Raw genomic sequence first — 16,000 nt, 5'->3', positions numbered from 1 at the left:
TGATTTGCATTAACTTGCTGATTAGTGATGATGATCATTTTTTTCATATACTTGTTTGCCTTTTGTATGTCTTTTTTTGAGAAATGTCTGTTCGATCCCTTAGCCCATTGGATTATAGTTATGTTAATAGGGTTTTTAGCAGTTTTGCTATTGATTTGTAGGAGTTCTTCATATATTTTGGGGATTAACCTCTTGTCACATATATGGTTTGTAAATATTTTCTCCCATTCCATAAGTTGCCCTTTCATTACATTGATTGTTTCCTTTGCTGGGTAGAAGCTTTTTAGTTTGATGTAGTCCCACTTTAGTTGTTGTTGTTGTTCTTGTTGCCTGTGTTTTTGGTGTCACATTCATAAAATTGTTGCCAAAACCAATGTCTTGAAGGCTTTCTCCTATGTTTTCTTCTAGGAGTTTTATGGTTTTGGGTCTTATGTTCAAAAATCCATTTTGAATTGATTTTATACATGGTATAAGACAGAAGTTGAATTTTATTCTTTTGCACGTGAATATCTAGTTTTCCCAACACCATTTGTTGAAGAGACTATCCTTTCTTGATTTTGTATTTTTAGCATGATTGACTATACACATAATAGTTTTATTTCTGGGCTATCTGTGCTATGGGTCTATATGTCTTTCTTCTTGCCAGTACAATATTGTTTTGATTACTGTAGCTTTGTAATGTATTTTGAAGTCAGGAGTTTTGATATCTCCTGCTTTGTTCTTTTTTCTCAAGATTATTTGGCTATTCATGGTCTTTTGTGGTTCCATATGAATTACTGAATTTTTTTTATTTCTGTAAAATTGCTATTAAGATTTTGATAAGGATTGCATGGAACCTGTAGATTTCTTTGGGTATGAACATTTTAATAATAGTAAATCTTCTGATAACACAAACATGAGTTATTTTCCGATCTGTTTTTATCTTCTTTATTCCTTTTACATTTCTTCTATCCAGGGGAAAGACAGGGCCAGAAGAAGACCAGTTTAGGCCCTCTAAAGGTGCTCTTTATCAGACTGCTTCCAAAGTAGATTTTGCTTTTTTCTCCTCTCTGTATTCTACACATCGTATAAGGCTGATTTTAATATCATATATCTGGCCAAATTACCACTTGTTATCTCTCTCTTCTAAACCCTTTATATATATTTCTGTTGTTTGTTTTACATATTACTAGTCACTTAATTATACCTCAATCCTTGGTAAGACTTAAAAGTCCTAGAATTAAACTGTGGATTGATTAATTCATTAAGTGATCAATTAATTTCTTTTTTCAAATCATATTTTCTGAAAACTCTTTGTGTGCTGGTGAGTGACCCCAGGAATAGAGAATCTATTAGGTAATACCCCACTGTGTAGTAATAATTATTTAAGTGCTGTATGCAAGGATCTACCTCACTAACTTTGGCCAAATCAAACCAATAGTCTAAGGCTCTTTGTCTTCATTTCCTACTGATAAAATGAGGATAATAATATTTGTCCTCCTACCTAGAAACAGAGTTGGGATGGTAATTAAATAGGGTAACAGGTAATAAACAGCACTTCCTAAACCCAAAAGCACTGTGTTGAACAAATGATTTAGTAGCTCACTGCTTCTCAAATTTTTTTGTTTATTAAATAGTTTGTTCTTTTGTAAGAATCTGAAAACCACTTCTCTATAGTTTCTCCTAGTAAATATTCCTTTGTTTTCATGGAGTCAAATGAATATATCTTCCTTTTTCCTCTACAATTTTGTAAGATAGGTATCATTACTTTTCTTAATTTTCTTCGTGAAGATGAATATTTCAAGTGTGCATATCTTTTAAAATTTTTATATGAAACAGTTTTAAATCTCTTGCCATTGCCACTCTCCTCTATATACCCCCAAGTGTTCTTTTTTTCATTAGTAGATTTTAATTTTTCAGAGTAATTTTAGGTGTTTAAGACATTGAGTAGAAAATTCAGAGAGTTTCCATATATCCACTCTCCTCCCTTACACAGTTTTAAGTTTGATTTTTCTATCCTATGTGGTTGTCAAAATTGGACACATTATTCCAGATGTGATCAAGAACTTCAGTTTACATGGAGTCTAGGGAGGGAGAGTACTCAAATGTGGCACCCAAATTTCTGACTTGTATAATTGAATGTGTGATGCAATCATTTATTCATATAGATCTCTGGGGAAAAAAGAGCAGAGTTGAGATGGTACAGGATGATTTCAGTTTTTGACATATTATGTTGGAGGCATCTGTGAAATACCCATGGAGACATTTCCATGAGACACCTGGGTTGAGATGATGCAGCTCTGGGGGAAAAGCTCTTGTGAAAAGGGACAGCATGAGACTAGCTTACTCCCCTGAAGGAATGTGGTGAAGAAGGAGAACAAAGAGGAGATAGCAGAGGACCTAGGAAAGACTGAAAGAACAATTGAGGAGGTGAATGTTTCAAGAAAAACCAGATTTTTGTTGCTTTTGTTATGTTTTCTTGCAGAGAAGTCACATGAGTCAAAGGGTTTTTGCATTTGGTTTGCCTGTGTTGGCTTCAGTAGATTCAGCTGAGCTTTCATAACTCAGTCAAAAGTGGGTTCAAGAGTTACAGGACATATACTACAAAGCTATAGGAATCAAGAGAGTATGGTACTGGCACAAAAATAGAAATACAGATCAATGGAACATGATAGAAAGCCCAGATATAAACCCATGCACATATGGTCACCTTAACTTTGAAAAGGAGGCAAGAATATACAATGGAGAAAAGACAGCCTCTTCAATAAGTGGTTCTGGGAAAACTGGACAGCTACATGTAAAATAATGAAATTAGAATACTCCCTAACACCATACACAAAAATAAACTCAAATTGGATTGAAACCCTAAAGATAAGGCCAGACACTATCAGACTTAGAGGAAAACATAGACAGAACACTCTATGACATAAATCACAGCAAGGTCCTTTTTCTCCTTTTCCAAGAAATGGAAATAAAACAAAAATAAACAAATGAGACCTAATGAAACTTAAAAGCTTTTGCACAGCAAAGGAAACCATAAACAAGACAAAAAGACAACCCTCAGAATGGGATAAAATATTTGCAAATGAAGCAACTGATAAAGGATTAATCTCCAAAATTTACAAGCAGCTCATGCAGCTCAATATCAAAAAAAAAAAAACACCCAAATCCAAAAACTGGCAGAACACCTGAATAGACATTTCTCCAAAGAAGATGTACAGATTGACAATAAACACATGAAAGGATGCTTAACATCACTAATCATTAGAGAAATGCAAATCAAAACTACAATGAGGTTATCACCTTACACTGGTCAGGATGGCGATCATCAAAAAATCTACAGAGAGAGACCTTCAAGATGGCAGAAGAGTAAGACGTGAAGATTACCTCCCTCCCTACAAATACATCAGAAATACATCTACGTGTGGAACAACTCCTTCAAAACACCTACTGAACACTGGCAGAAGACCTCAGACTTCCAAAAGGCAAAAAAAAAAAATCCCCATGTACCTGCGTACAGCAAAAGAAAAAAGAGAAAACAGACACAAAAGAATAGGGACGGGACCTGCACCTTGGGGAGGAAGCTGTGAGAGAGGAAAAGTTTCCACACACTAGGAAGCCCCTTTGCAGGCGGAGACTGGGGGTGGTGAGGGGGAAGCTTCGGAGCCACGGAGGAGAGTGCAGCAACAGGGGTGCAGAGGGCAAAGTGGAAAGATTTCTGCACAGGGGATCAGTGCTGACCAGCACTCACCAGACTGAGAGGCTTGTGTGCTCACCCACCGGGGCGGGTGGGGGCTGGGAGCTGAGGTTCAGGCTTTGGAGTTCAGATCCCAAGGAGAGGACTGGGGTTGGCTGCGTGAACACAACCTGAAGGGGGCTAGTGTGCCGCAGCTAGCCAGGAGGGAGTCCGGGAAAAAGTTTGGACCGGCCTAAGAGGCAAGAGACAATTATTTCGGGGTGCGCCAGGAGAGGGGATTCAGAGCACCGCCTAGACCAGCTCCAGAGATGGGCGCAAGCTGCGGCTATCAGTGTGGACACCAGAGACGGGCATGAGATGCTAAGGCTGTTGCTGCAGCCACCAAGAATCCTGTGTGCAAGCACAGGTCACTATCCACACCTCCCCTCCTGGAAGCCTGTGCACCCCTCCACTGCCAGGATCCCACGATCCAGGGACAAATTCCCCAGGAGAACACATGGTATGTCTCAGCCTTTTGCAACGTTACACTTGCCTCTGTTGCGGGAGGCTCACCCCACATTCCATACCGCTCCCTCCCCCTGGCCTGAGTGAGACAGAGCCCCCTAATCACCTGCTACTTTAACGCTGTCCTGTCTGAGCAAAGAAAAGATGTCCTCAGGCGACCTACACACAGAGACGGGGTCAAATCCAAAGCTGAACCCCAGGAGCTGTGCGAACAAAGAAGAGAAAGGGAAATTTCTCCCAGCAGCCTCAGGAGCAGCAGGTTAAATCTCCACAATCAATGTGATGTACCCTGCATCTCTGGAATACCTGAATAGACAATGAATCGTCCCAAAATTGAGGTGGTGGACATTGGGAGCAATGATATATACATATTTTTCCCTTTTCTCTTTTTCTGAGTGTGTAGGTATATGCTTCTTTGTGTGATTTTCTCCATAAAGCTTTGCTTTTATCATTTGTCCTAGGGTTCTGTCTGTCCGTTTTTTTGTTTGTTTTTGTTGGTTTTTTTAGTATAGTTTTTAGTGCTTGTTATCATTGGTGGATTTGTTTTTTGGTTTGGTTGCTGTCTTCTTTCTTTCTTTTTTCTTCTATTTTTTATTACTTTTAAATATTTTTATTTTTAATAATTATTTTTTATTTTAATTATTTTATTTTATTTTACTCTTTCCTTTTTTTTCTTTTTTGTCCCTTTTCTTCTGAGCCGTTTGGCTGATAGGGTCTTGGTGCTCCAGTTGGGTGTCTCACCTGTGCCTCTGAGGTGGGAGAGCCACCTCCAGGACATTGGTCCACCAGAGACCTCCCGGCTCCGCATAATATCAAATGGCAAAAGCACTCCCAGAGATCTCCATCTAAACGCTAAGACCCAGCTCCACTAAACGACCGGCAGGATACAGTGCTGGACACTGTATGCCAAACAACTAGTAAGACAGGAACACAACCCCACCCATTAGCAGAGAGGCTGCATAAAATCATAACAAGGTCACAGACACCCCAAAACACACCACTGGATATGGTCCTGCCCACCAGAAAGATAAGAACCAGCCTCCTCTACCAGAACACAGGCAATAGTCCCCTCCACCAGGAAGTGTACACAACCCACTGTACCAACCTTAGCCACTGGGGGCAGACACCAAAAAAAACGGGAACTATGAACCTGCAACCTGCAAAAACGGAGACCCCAAACACAGTAAGTTAAGCCAAATGAAAAGACAGAGAAACACACAGCAGATGAAGGAGCAAGGTAAAAACCCACCAGACCAAACACATGAAGAGAAAATAGGCAGTCAACCTGAAAAAGAATTCAGAGTAATCATAGTAAAGATGATCCAAAATCCTGGAAATAAAATGGAGAAAATACAAGAAATGTTTAACAAGGACCTAGAAGAACTAAAGAGCAAACAGCAATGATGAACAACACAATTAATGGAATTAAAAATTCTCTAGAAGGAATCAATAGCAGAATAACTGAGGCAGAAGAACAGATGAGTGGCCTGGAAGATAAAATAGTGGAAATAACTACCACAGAGCAGAATAAAGAAAAGAGAATGAAAAGAATTGAGGACAGTCTCAGAGACCTAGGATAGCATTAAATGCACCAACATTCAAATTATAGGGGTCCCAGAAGAAGAAGAGAAAAAGAAAGCGACTGAGAAAATATTTGAAGAGATTATAGTTGAAACTTCCCTAATATGGGAAAGGAAATAGTCAATCAAGTCCAGAAAGTACAGAGCATCTGATACAGGATAAATCCAAGGAGAAACACATCAAGACACATATAAATCAAACTATCAAATATTAAATACAAAGACAAAATATTAAAAGCAGCAAGGGAAAAACAACAAATAACATAAAGGAAATCCCCATAAGGTTAACAGCTGATCTTTCAGCAGAAACTCTGCAAGCCAGAAGGGAGTGGCAGGACATATTTAAAGTAATGAAAGGGAAAAACCTACACCCAAGATTACTCTACACAGCAAGGATCTCATTCAGATTCGATGGAGAAATTAAAACCTTTACAGGCAAGCAAAAGTTAAGAGAATTCAGCACCACAAAAATCAGCTTTACAACAAATACTCAAGGAACTTCTCCAAGCAGGAAACACAAGAGACCTACATAACAAACCCAAAACAATTAAGAAAATGGTAATAGGAACATACATATCAATAATTACCTTAAATGTAAATGGATTAAATGTTCCAGCCAAAAGACACAGACTGGCTACATGGATAAAAAAAAAAGACCCATATATATGCTGTCTACAAGAGACCTACGTCAGACCTAGGGACATGTGCAGACTGAAAGTAGGGAAGGGAAAAAGATATTCCATGCAAATGGAAATCAAAAGAAAGCTGCAGTAGCAATCCTCATATCAGACAAAATAAACTTTAAAGACTATTACAAGAGACAAAGAAGGACACCTCATAAAGATCAAGGGATCAATCCAAGAAAAAGATATATCAATTGTAAATATTTATGCACCCAACATAGGAGCACCTCAATACAAAAGGCAAATGCTAACAGCCATAAAAGGGAAAATGAACAGTAACACAATCATAGTAGGGGACTTTAACACCCTACTTTCACCAATGGACAGATCATCCAAAATGAAAATAAATAAGGAAACACAAGCTTCCGTTAATACATTAAACAAGATGGACTTAATTGATATTTATAGGACATTCCATCCATAAACAGCAGAATACACTTCCTTCTCAATTGCTCATGGAACATTCTCCAGGATAGATCATATCTTGGGTCACAAATCTAGCCTTGGTAAATTTAAGAAAATTGAAATTGTATCAAGTATCTCTTCCGACCACAATGCTATGAGACTAGATATCAATTACAGGAAAAGATCTGTAAAAAATACAAACACATGGAGGCTAAACAATACACTACTTAATAACGAAGTGATCACTGAAGAAATCAAAGAGGAAATTAAAAAATACCTAGAAACAAAAGACAATGAAATCCCAACGACCCAAAACCTATGGGATGCAGCAAAAGCAGTTCTATGAGAGAAGTGTATAGCAGTACAATCCTACCTCAAGAAACAAGAAGACAGCTCAAATAATCAACCTAACCTTACACCTAAAGCGATTAGAGAAAGAAGAACAGAAAAACCCCAAAGTTAGCAGAAGGAAAGAAATCATAAAGATCAGATCAGAAATAAATGAAAAGGAAATGAAGGAAACAGTAGCAAAGATCAATAAAATCAAAAGCTGGTTCTTTGAGAAGATAAACAAAGTTAATAAACCATTAGCCAGCCTCATCAAGAAAAAAAGGGAGAAGACTCAAATCAATAGAATTAGAAATTAAAAAGGAGAAGTAACAACTGACACTGCAGAAAGACAAAGGATCATGAGAGATTGCTACAAGCAACTACATGCCAATAAAATGGACAACCTGCAAGAAATGGACAGATTCTTAGAAATGCACAACTTTCCAAGGCTGAACCAGGAAGAAATAGAAAATATGAACAGACCAATCACAAGCACTGAAATTGAAACTGTGATTAAACATCTTCCAACAAACAAAAGCCCAGCACCAGATGGCTTCACAGGCCAATTCTATCAAACATTTAGAGAAGAGCTAACACCTATCCTTCTCAAACTCTTCCAAAATATAGCAGAGGGAGGAACATTCCCAAACTCATTCTACGAGGCCACCATCACCTGAATACCAAAACCAGACAAAGATGTCACAAAGAAAGAAAACTACAGGCCAATGTCACTGAAGAACCTACATGCAAAAATCCTCAACAAAATACTAGCAAACAGAATCCAACAGCACATTAAAAGGATCATACACCATGATCAAGTGGCATTTATCCCAGGAATGCAAGGATTCTTCAATATATGCAAATCAATGTGATACACCATATTAACAAATTGAAGGAGAAAAATTATATGATCATCTTAATAGATGCAGAAAAAGCTTTTGACACAATTCAACACTGATTTATGATAAAAACCCTCCCGAAAATAGGCATAAAGGGGATTACCTCAACATAATAAAGGCCATATATGACAAACCCACAGCCAACATCATTCTCAATGCTGAAAAACTGAAACCATTTCCACTAAGATCAGGAACAAGACAAGGTTGCTCACTCTCACCACTATTATTCAACATAGTTTTGGAAGTTTTAGCCACAGCAATCAGAGAAGAAAAAGAAATAAAAGGAATCCAAATCGGGAAAGAAGAAGTAAAACTGTCACTATTTGCAGATGACATGATACTATACATAGAGAATCCTAAAGATGGTACCAGAAAACTACTGGAGCTAATCAATGAATTTGGTAAAGTAGCAGGATAGAAAATTAATGCACAGAAATCTCTTGCATTCCTATACAATAATGATGAAAAATCTGAAAGAGAAATTAAGGAAGCACTCCCATTGCAAAAAAAAAGAATAAAATACCTAGGAATAAACCCACCTAAGGAGACAAAAGACCTGTATGCAGAAAACTGTAAGACACCGATGAAAGAAATTAAAGATGATACAAACAGATGGAGAGGTATACCATGTTCTTGGATTGGAAGAATCAACATTGTGAAAATGAATATACTACCCAGAGCAATCTCCAGATTCAATGCAATCCCTAACAAACTATCAATGGCATTTTTCACAGAACTGAAACAAAAAATTTCACAATTTGTATGGAAATACAAAAGACCCTCAATAGCCAAAGCAATCTTGAGAAAGAAAAGCAGAGCTGCAGGAATCAGACTCCCTGTCTTCAGACTATACTACAAAGCTACAGTAATCAAGATAGTATGGTACTGGCACAAAAACAGAAATACAGATCAATGGAACAGGATAGAAAGCCCAGAGATAAACCCATGCATATATGGTCACCTTATTTTTGATAAAAGAGACAAGAATATATAATGGAGAACAGACAACCTCTTCAAAAAGTTGTGCTGGGAAAACTAGACAACTACATATAAAAGAATGAAATTAGAACACTACCTAGCACCATACACAAAAATAAACTCTAAATGGATTAAAGACCTAAATATAAGGCCAGACACTATAAAACTCTTAGAGGAAAACATAGGCAGAACCCCCTATGACATAAATCACAGGAAGATCCATTTTTACCCCCCTCCTAGAGAAATGGAAATAAAAACAAAAATTAAAAAATGGGGCCAAATGAAACTTAAAACGTTTTGCACAGCAAAGGAAACCATAAACAAGACCAAAAGACAACCCTCAGAATGGGAGAAAATATTTGCAAATGAAGCAACTGACAGAGGATTAATCTCCAAAATTTACAAGCAGCTCATGCAGCTCAGTATCAAAAAAAGAAACAACCCAATCCAAAAATGGGCAGAAGACCTAAATAGACATTCCTCCAAAGATATACAGGTTGCCAACAAACACATGAAAGAATGCTCAACATCACTAATCATTAGACAAATGCAAATCAGAACTACAGTGAGGTATCATCTCACACCAGTCAGAATGGCCATCATCAAGAAAATCTACAAACAATAAATGCTGGTGAGGGTGTGGAGAAAAGGGAACCCTCTTGCACTGTTGGTGAGAATGTAAATTGATACAGCCACTATGGATAACAGTATGGACCTTCCTTAAAAAACTAAAAACAGAACTACCATATGACCCAGCAGTCCCACTACTGGGAATATACCCTGAGAAAACCATAATTCAAAAAAGTCATGAACCACAATGTTCATTGCAGCTCTATTTACAATAGCCAGGACATGGAATCTATCTAAGTGTCCATCAACAGAAGAATGGATAAAGAAAATGTGGCACGTATATACAATGGAATATTAGCCATAAAAAGAAATGAAATTGAGTTATTTATAGTGAGATGGATGGACCTAGAGTCTGTCATACAGAGTGAAGTAAGTCAGAAAGAGACAAACTAATACTGTATGCTAACACACATATATAGAATCTTCAAAAAGAAAAATGGTCTGAAGAACCTAAGGGCAGGACAGGAGTAAAGACGCAAACGTAGAGAATGGGCTTGACACAGAGAGGGGGAAGGGTAAGCTGGGACGAAATGAGAGAGTGTCATGGACTTATATACAGTACCAAATGTAAAATAGATAGCTAGTGGGAAGCAGCCGCATAGCACAGAGAGATCAGCTCAGTGCTTTGTGACCACCTAGAGGGGTTGGGTAGAGAGGGTGAGAGGGATACACGAGAGGGAGGAGATATGGGGATATATGTGTATGTATAGCTTATTCACTTTGTTATAAAGCAGAAAGTAACATAACATTGTAAAGCAATTATACTCCAATAAAGTTGTTTAAAAATGCATTAAATAACTGAGATAAACAGTTATCTAAACGTAAATGTAGTACAGTTATATTACTATAAAAAATCATGTAACACTAAAAAAGGTCTACAAACAATAAATGCTGGAGAGGGTTTCGAGAAAAGGGAATCCTCTTGCACTGTTGGTGGGAATGTAAATTGGTACAGCCACTATGGATAACAGTATGGAGGTTCCTTAAAAAAGTAAAAATAGAACTACCATATGACCCAGCAATCCCAGTACTGCGCATAAACCCTGAGAAAACCATAATTCAAAAAGAGTCATGTACCACAATGTTCATTGCAGCACTATTTACAGTAGCCAGGACATGGAAGCAACGTAAGTGTCCATCAACAGATGAATGGATAAAGAAGACATGGCACATATATACAATGGCATATTACTCAGCCATATAAAGAAACAAAATTGCATTATTTGTAGTGAGGTGGATGGACCTAGAGTCTGTCATACAAGAGTGAAGTACGTCAGAAAGAAAATAAACAAATACCGTATGCTAACGCATATATGGAATCTTAAAGAAAAGTAAATGGTTCTGAAGAATCTAGGGACAGGAGAGGAATAATAATGCAGACGTAGAGAATGGACTTGAGCACACGAGGAGGGGGAGGGGTAAGCTTGGATGAAGTAGGAGAGTAGCATTGACATATATACTCTACCAAATGTAAAATGGATAGCTAGTGAGAATCAGCCGCCTAGCTCAGGGAGATGAGCTTGGTGCTTTGTGACCACCTAGAGCGGTGGGATAGGGAGGCTGGGAGGGAGACAAAAGAAGGAGGGGATATGGGGATATATGTATACGTATAGCTGATTCACTTTGTTATACAGCAGAAACTAACATAACATTGTAAAGCAATTATACTCCAATAAAGATGTTAAAAAAAAAAAAAAAGAGTTACGGGACATAAAGAAGGAGAGGCAGATGGTACGTACAAATGGTTCCAGAATTTGTACTTTGAAAAGGAGAACAGAGAATTCAGTATTTGAAAATACCGTGGAGAATCAAGGAGGTAGAAGTAGCATTATGGCCAGAATTTTTGGAGATGCTTTGTGTACTTTAAGTTGGGCGATCTTTTATCATCTGTTCCACAGGGGACTTTATTATGTTGTTGTCATACGGTATTCTCTGATTTTGTTTCATCCAAGCATGTACTGTTTTTTTGTTTTTCAGTTTCTAATATAAATAACATGCTATACACTTGTATACTGATTTTAGGTTTCAGTTTTGCTGTATATACGTATATTCCATTCTGGTAGTCTGTGGATTCCTTTGTCAATTATCAATTATTATTTCCAGAAATCCTGAAACCAAGTATATTTCATTATATTCAGTATAACATCTGGGATATATTTCAATTCTATTTTATATTTAGGTCAATCAGTAATATCCATCCTTTGGCTAATGTTATTATAAATTGATTTAGCTATATTTTAAATTAATTGAAAATTTAACCCATGGTAAATACATAAGATTATCATTGAATCAAAATATATAGTATTAAATTAAAGATTAATTTTGGGATAACAAATATACTTTCTGGCATATGCACAATCTTGTAAAAAATAATAAGCAGCTTAATGTTAAGCTGACTAGTGAAAAATGAAAAATATTCAACATGGTAAAAAATTAAAAGAAATGTGTTCTCTATATCCAGTATTTCATTAATGGGGAAGTTAAACTTTATTCTTTTTATACTGTGGCTGAATTTTAAAAGTACAGAAGTCAGTAGCAGAATATAAGTTTTCAATACTATGCTATTTGGTTTAAGAAAAATATTCTCTTCAAGTTACAGAATAATATTAATTTGTTAATATTATAATGAGGGTGCCCACACCATAGTCTTTAAATCTGAAGCCTGATAAGACAGTCTGAGTTTAAATCCTGGTTTTGCCATTTAAGAACTGAGTTACCCTAGGCAAATTACTAAACTCTCTGACCCTCAATTTTTGCATCTATAAAATGGGTTAATAGTGGTATGTACATCACAGGAAGTTGTGAGTTTTGATTAGATTAATATATGTAAAATGGTCAGAACAGTAATTGAACATATTAAGTGTCCTGCAATTGTTTGCTAGCGTCATAATTCATTTGCATCTATACACAGCTCTTTTCAGTGTGCATGCCATTATATGAATATCACCAGGAATGACATTTTGTCCTTACATAGTACTATTCTCATGATAGGGAGCTCAGACTTAGGTGTAGATAATAGAACTGTTCTACCAAATGAAATAATTAAATTGATGATAGAGTTAAGGGTATATTAGTTCCTATTTAAAACCTATACAAAATGTGTCTCACACAGTATGTTGACAGTTACCATTACTTGAATTTAATCTTTTCCCTACTCTTCTTTCTAGGGACTCAGTTAATCAGTGTTCCTTGAGTATCTAATATGTATCAAATATTATACTATGATTTTTAAAAATTATTTATTTATTTATTATTTCCTGCATTAGGTCTTTGTTGCTGGGCTCAGGCTTTCTCTTAGTTGCAGCGAGCAGGGGCTACTCTTCGTTGCGGTGCACGGACTTCTCATTGCAGTGGCTTCTCTTGTTGTGGAGCATGGGCTCTAGGCACACGGCCTTCAGTAGTTGTGGCAAACAGGCTCAGTAGTTGTGGCTCGTGGGCTCTAGAGCACAGGCTCAGTAGTTGTGGCACATGGGCTTAGTTGCTCCGTGGCATGTGGGGTCTTCCTGGACTGGGGATCGAACCCATGTCCTTTGCATTGGCAGGTGGATTTTTAACCACTGTGCCACCAGGGAAGTCCCTATACTATGATTTTAATGCTTAAGACAGGTGCAGTTATTGCCTTGAGACAGCTTATACACTGGAGGGCAAGAGTTACATCAAACACATAAGTATTGGTACTACAAAGAAAAAGTTATAATAATATTAGGCTATAAAAGAGGGCCTCTCTCCTGGTACTGGGTTGCAAAAGCCATCCTAACTGAAGTGCTATTATAACCTGAGATCAAAGAATGAAAACTTTAGCTACCTGAGGAAGAAAAGTACCAGGTAGAAAGCATGGGGTATGGGAGTTTACACGACATGTGTACTGACTGTAGAAAAATACAGGTGTGATGTGATGCTTGGGACTGAAAGAGAAGCCAGAACTCCTAGAACTCAGAGTTCCTGTTAAAGATAGTGACTTGGCTGAACCCCGAGGAGTCCCAGGACATCAAAGCTCTTCAGAAAGACCTTGAGCAATTTGCCAAGCTCCTAAAGCAGAAGAGGATCCCCCTGGGATATACCCAGGCAGATGTGGGGCTCATCCTGGGGGTTCTCTTTGGGAAGGTGTTCAGCCAGGCAACCATCTGCCGTTTTGAGGCTTTGCAGCTCAGTTTCAAGAACATGGTAAGCTGCATACCCTGCTGCAGAAGTGAATGGAGGAAGCTGACAACAACGAGAATCTGCAGGAGGTATGCAAGGCAGAGACCGTCATGCAGGCCCGGAAGAGAAAGCAGACGAGTATTGAGAACCGAGCGAGAGACGACCTGGAGAGCATGTTCCTGCAGTGACCAAAGCCCATCCTGCAGCAGATCAGCCACATGGCTGAGCAGTTCAGGCTTGAGAAGGATGTGGTCCGAGTGTGATTCTGCAACCGTCGCCAGAAGGGCAAACGATCAAGCAGTGACTCTTCGCAGCGAGAGCATTTTGAAGCTGCTGGGTCTCCTTTCTCAGGGGGACCAGTATCCTTTCCTCTGGCTCCAGGGCCCCATTTTGGTACCCCAGGCTATGGGGGTCCTCATTTCACTACACTGTACTCCTCAGTCCCATTTCCTGAGGCTGAGTCCTTTCCCTCGGTGTCTGTCACCACTCTGGGGCTCCCCCATGCATTCCAACGGAGGTGTCTGCCCTTCCCAGGAATGGGGACAGAGGAAGGGGGACAGCTAGGGAGCAAACCCTGGGGTTTGTACCAGGGCTTTGGGATTAAGTTCTTCATTCACCTAGAAAGGAATTGTGAGTACACAGGGTGTGGGGGCAGGGAGTTTGGGGGAACTGGTTGGAGGGAAGGTGAAGTTCAGTGATGCTCTTGATTTTAATCTCCGCATCACTCATCACTTTGTTCTTAAATAAAGAAGCCTGGGACCTAGGAAAAAAAAAAAAAAAGATAGTGACTTGAGGACCCTAAGTCATTTTGTTTGTGTTTTTGTTTCCTTACTAGCATGAAAGTGAAATTACTAAGGTTTTATATATATATATATATATATATATATATATATATATATATTTTTTTTTTTTTTTTTTCTTTTTTTGTGGTACGTGGGTCTCTCACTGTCTCATTGTTGTGGCCTCTCCCGTTGCGGAGCACAGGCTCCGGACGCGCAGGCTCAGCGGCCATGGCTCACGGGCCCAGCCGCTCCGCAGCGTGCGGGATCTTCCTGGACCGGGGCACGAACCCATGTCCCTTGCATCGGCAGGCGGACTCTCAACCACTGAGCCACCAGGGAAGCCCTAAGGTTATATTTTTAATGAAGGGGTTCCCTTTAATGTTCTATACCTTTGAAATGTATGCACTTGATTTAATAAGCATACCGATAAATCCTATAAGTCTTATTTTAATGATGACTGACTACTATGGGGAAGATTAATTGAATGGAAGATGTGGAGAGAGCAGATAGGAGGCAATTTAGTAATGCAGGAGAGAGATTATTGCATCTCGGCCTGGAAGGATGGCTCTTGGAATGAAGAAAAGTAGATAATTTTAGAATCTTTAGAAGAGACAATTTGTAAAACTTGGCAGTTAGTTGATGGATAGGAAAAGAGATGAGTGTACTATGGTTCCCATATTTCTGGTTTGAGTGTATGAGGTGTGGAATATAGGACGAGGTACAGGTTTGGATATGGGGAAGTTTATAAGTTTAGCATTAAAGTAGTATTTTTTTCTTTTCGAATTAGGGTCTGGACTACTGTGGAACAGATGCAATGTTGAGATGAGTATATGGTCTGGAGTGCAGAAGAAAGCTCTCAATTGCAATATAAATCTACAAGTCATAGACATAGAGATGGAAATTGAAGATATGGAAGTAAATCATGTTATAATGGAGGAAAGAATATAGAATAACAAAGAGGAGCACCTTGGAGCAAATAGAGCCTGAAAAAAAGCCAGCATTTAATGATCAGTTAAAGAAGGGGGAACTACTTAAGAAAGGAAGCTAGAGGAAAAAAAATGGGAATGTGGTACCTTAGATATCTAGGAAAGAGAGTTTTGAAAAAGGAGGGAATGGGCCCACAGGGTAGAATAATGTTAGGTTAAATAAAATGAGAGCTAAGAGTGTTTCATTAGGTTTAGTAAAGTGGATATTGAGGCCAAAACAACTGTAGTGAGAACACATCAGGTACAATAGTGAGAGTGGAAGAAATATTAGAATAAGCAGGAAGTGAGGAAATAAAGAGTAAATGTCTTGTTGGATATTTGAGTTTGGAAAAATAGAGCAAATGTGATTGTCCAGAAGAGGAAATGGAAATGAGAGAGCATTTATTTGTTTTTGTTTTTGTTTTTGT

The 16,000-nt window shown here is 38.3% G+C and overlaps 1 protein-coding gene and 1 pseudogene across 4 annotated transcripts in view; both read left to right on the top strand.

Moving 5' to 3' along the window:
* The window catches only part of SLIT2 (slit guidance ligand 2), a 404,520-nt gene that overhangs the window by 161,134 nt on the left and 227,386 nt on the right, over window positions 1–16,000 (top strand). The window lies entirely within an intron of this gene.
* LOC131758788 (POU domain, class 5, transcription factor 1 pseudogene) lies at window positions 3,298–14,389 on the top strand (annotated as a pseudogene).

Source organism: Kogia breviceps, chromosome 6 (genome assembly GCF_026419965.1).
Source record: "Kogia breviceps isolate mKogBre1 chromosome 6, mKogBre1 haplotype 1, whole genome shotgun sequence".
NCBI lineage: Eukaryota > Metazoa > Chordata > Mammalia > Artiodactyla > Physeteridae > Kogia > Kogia breviceps.
This window is presented reverse-complemented; position numbering and strand designations above follow the sequence as displayed.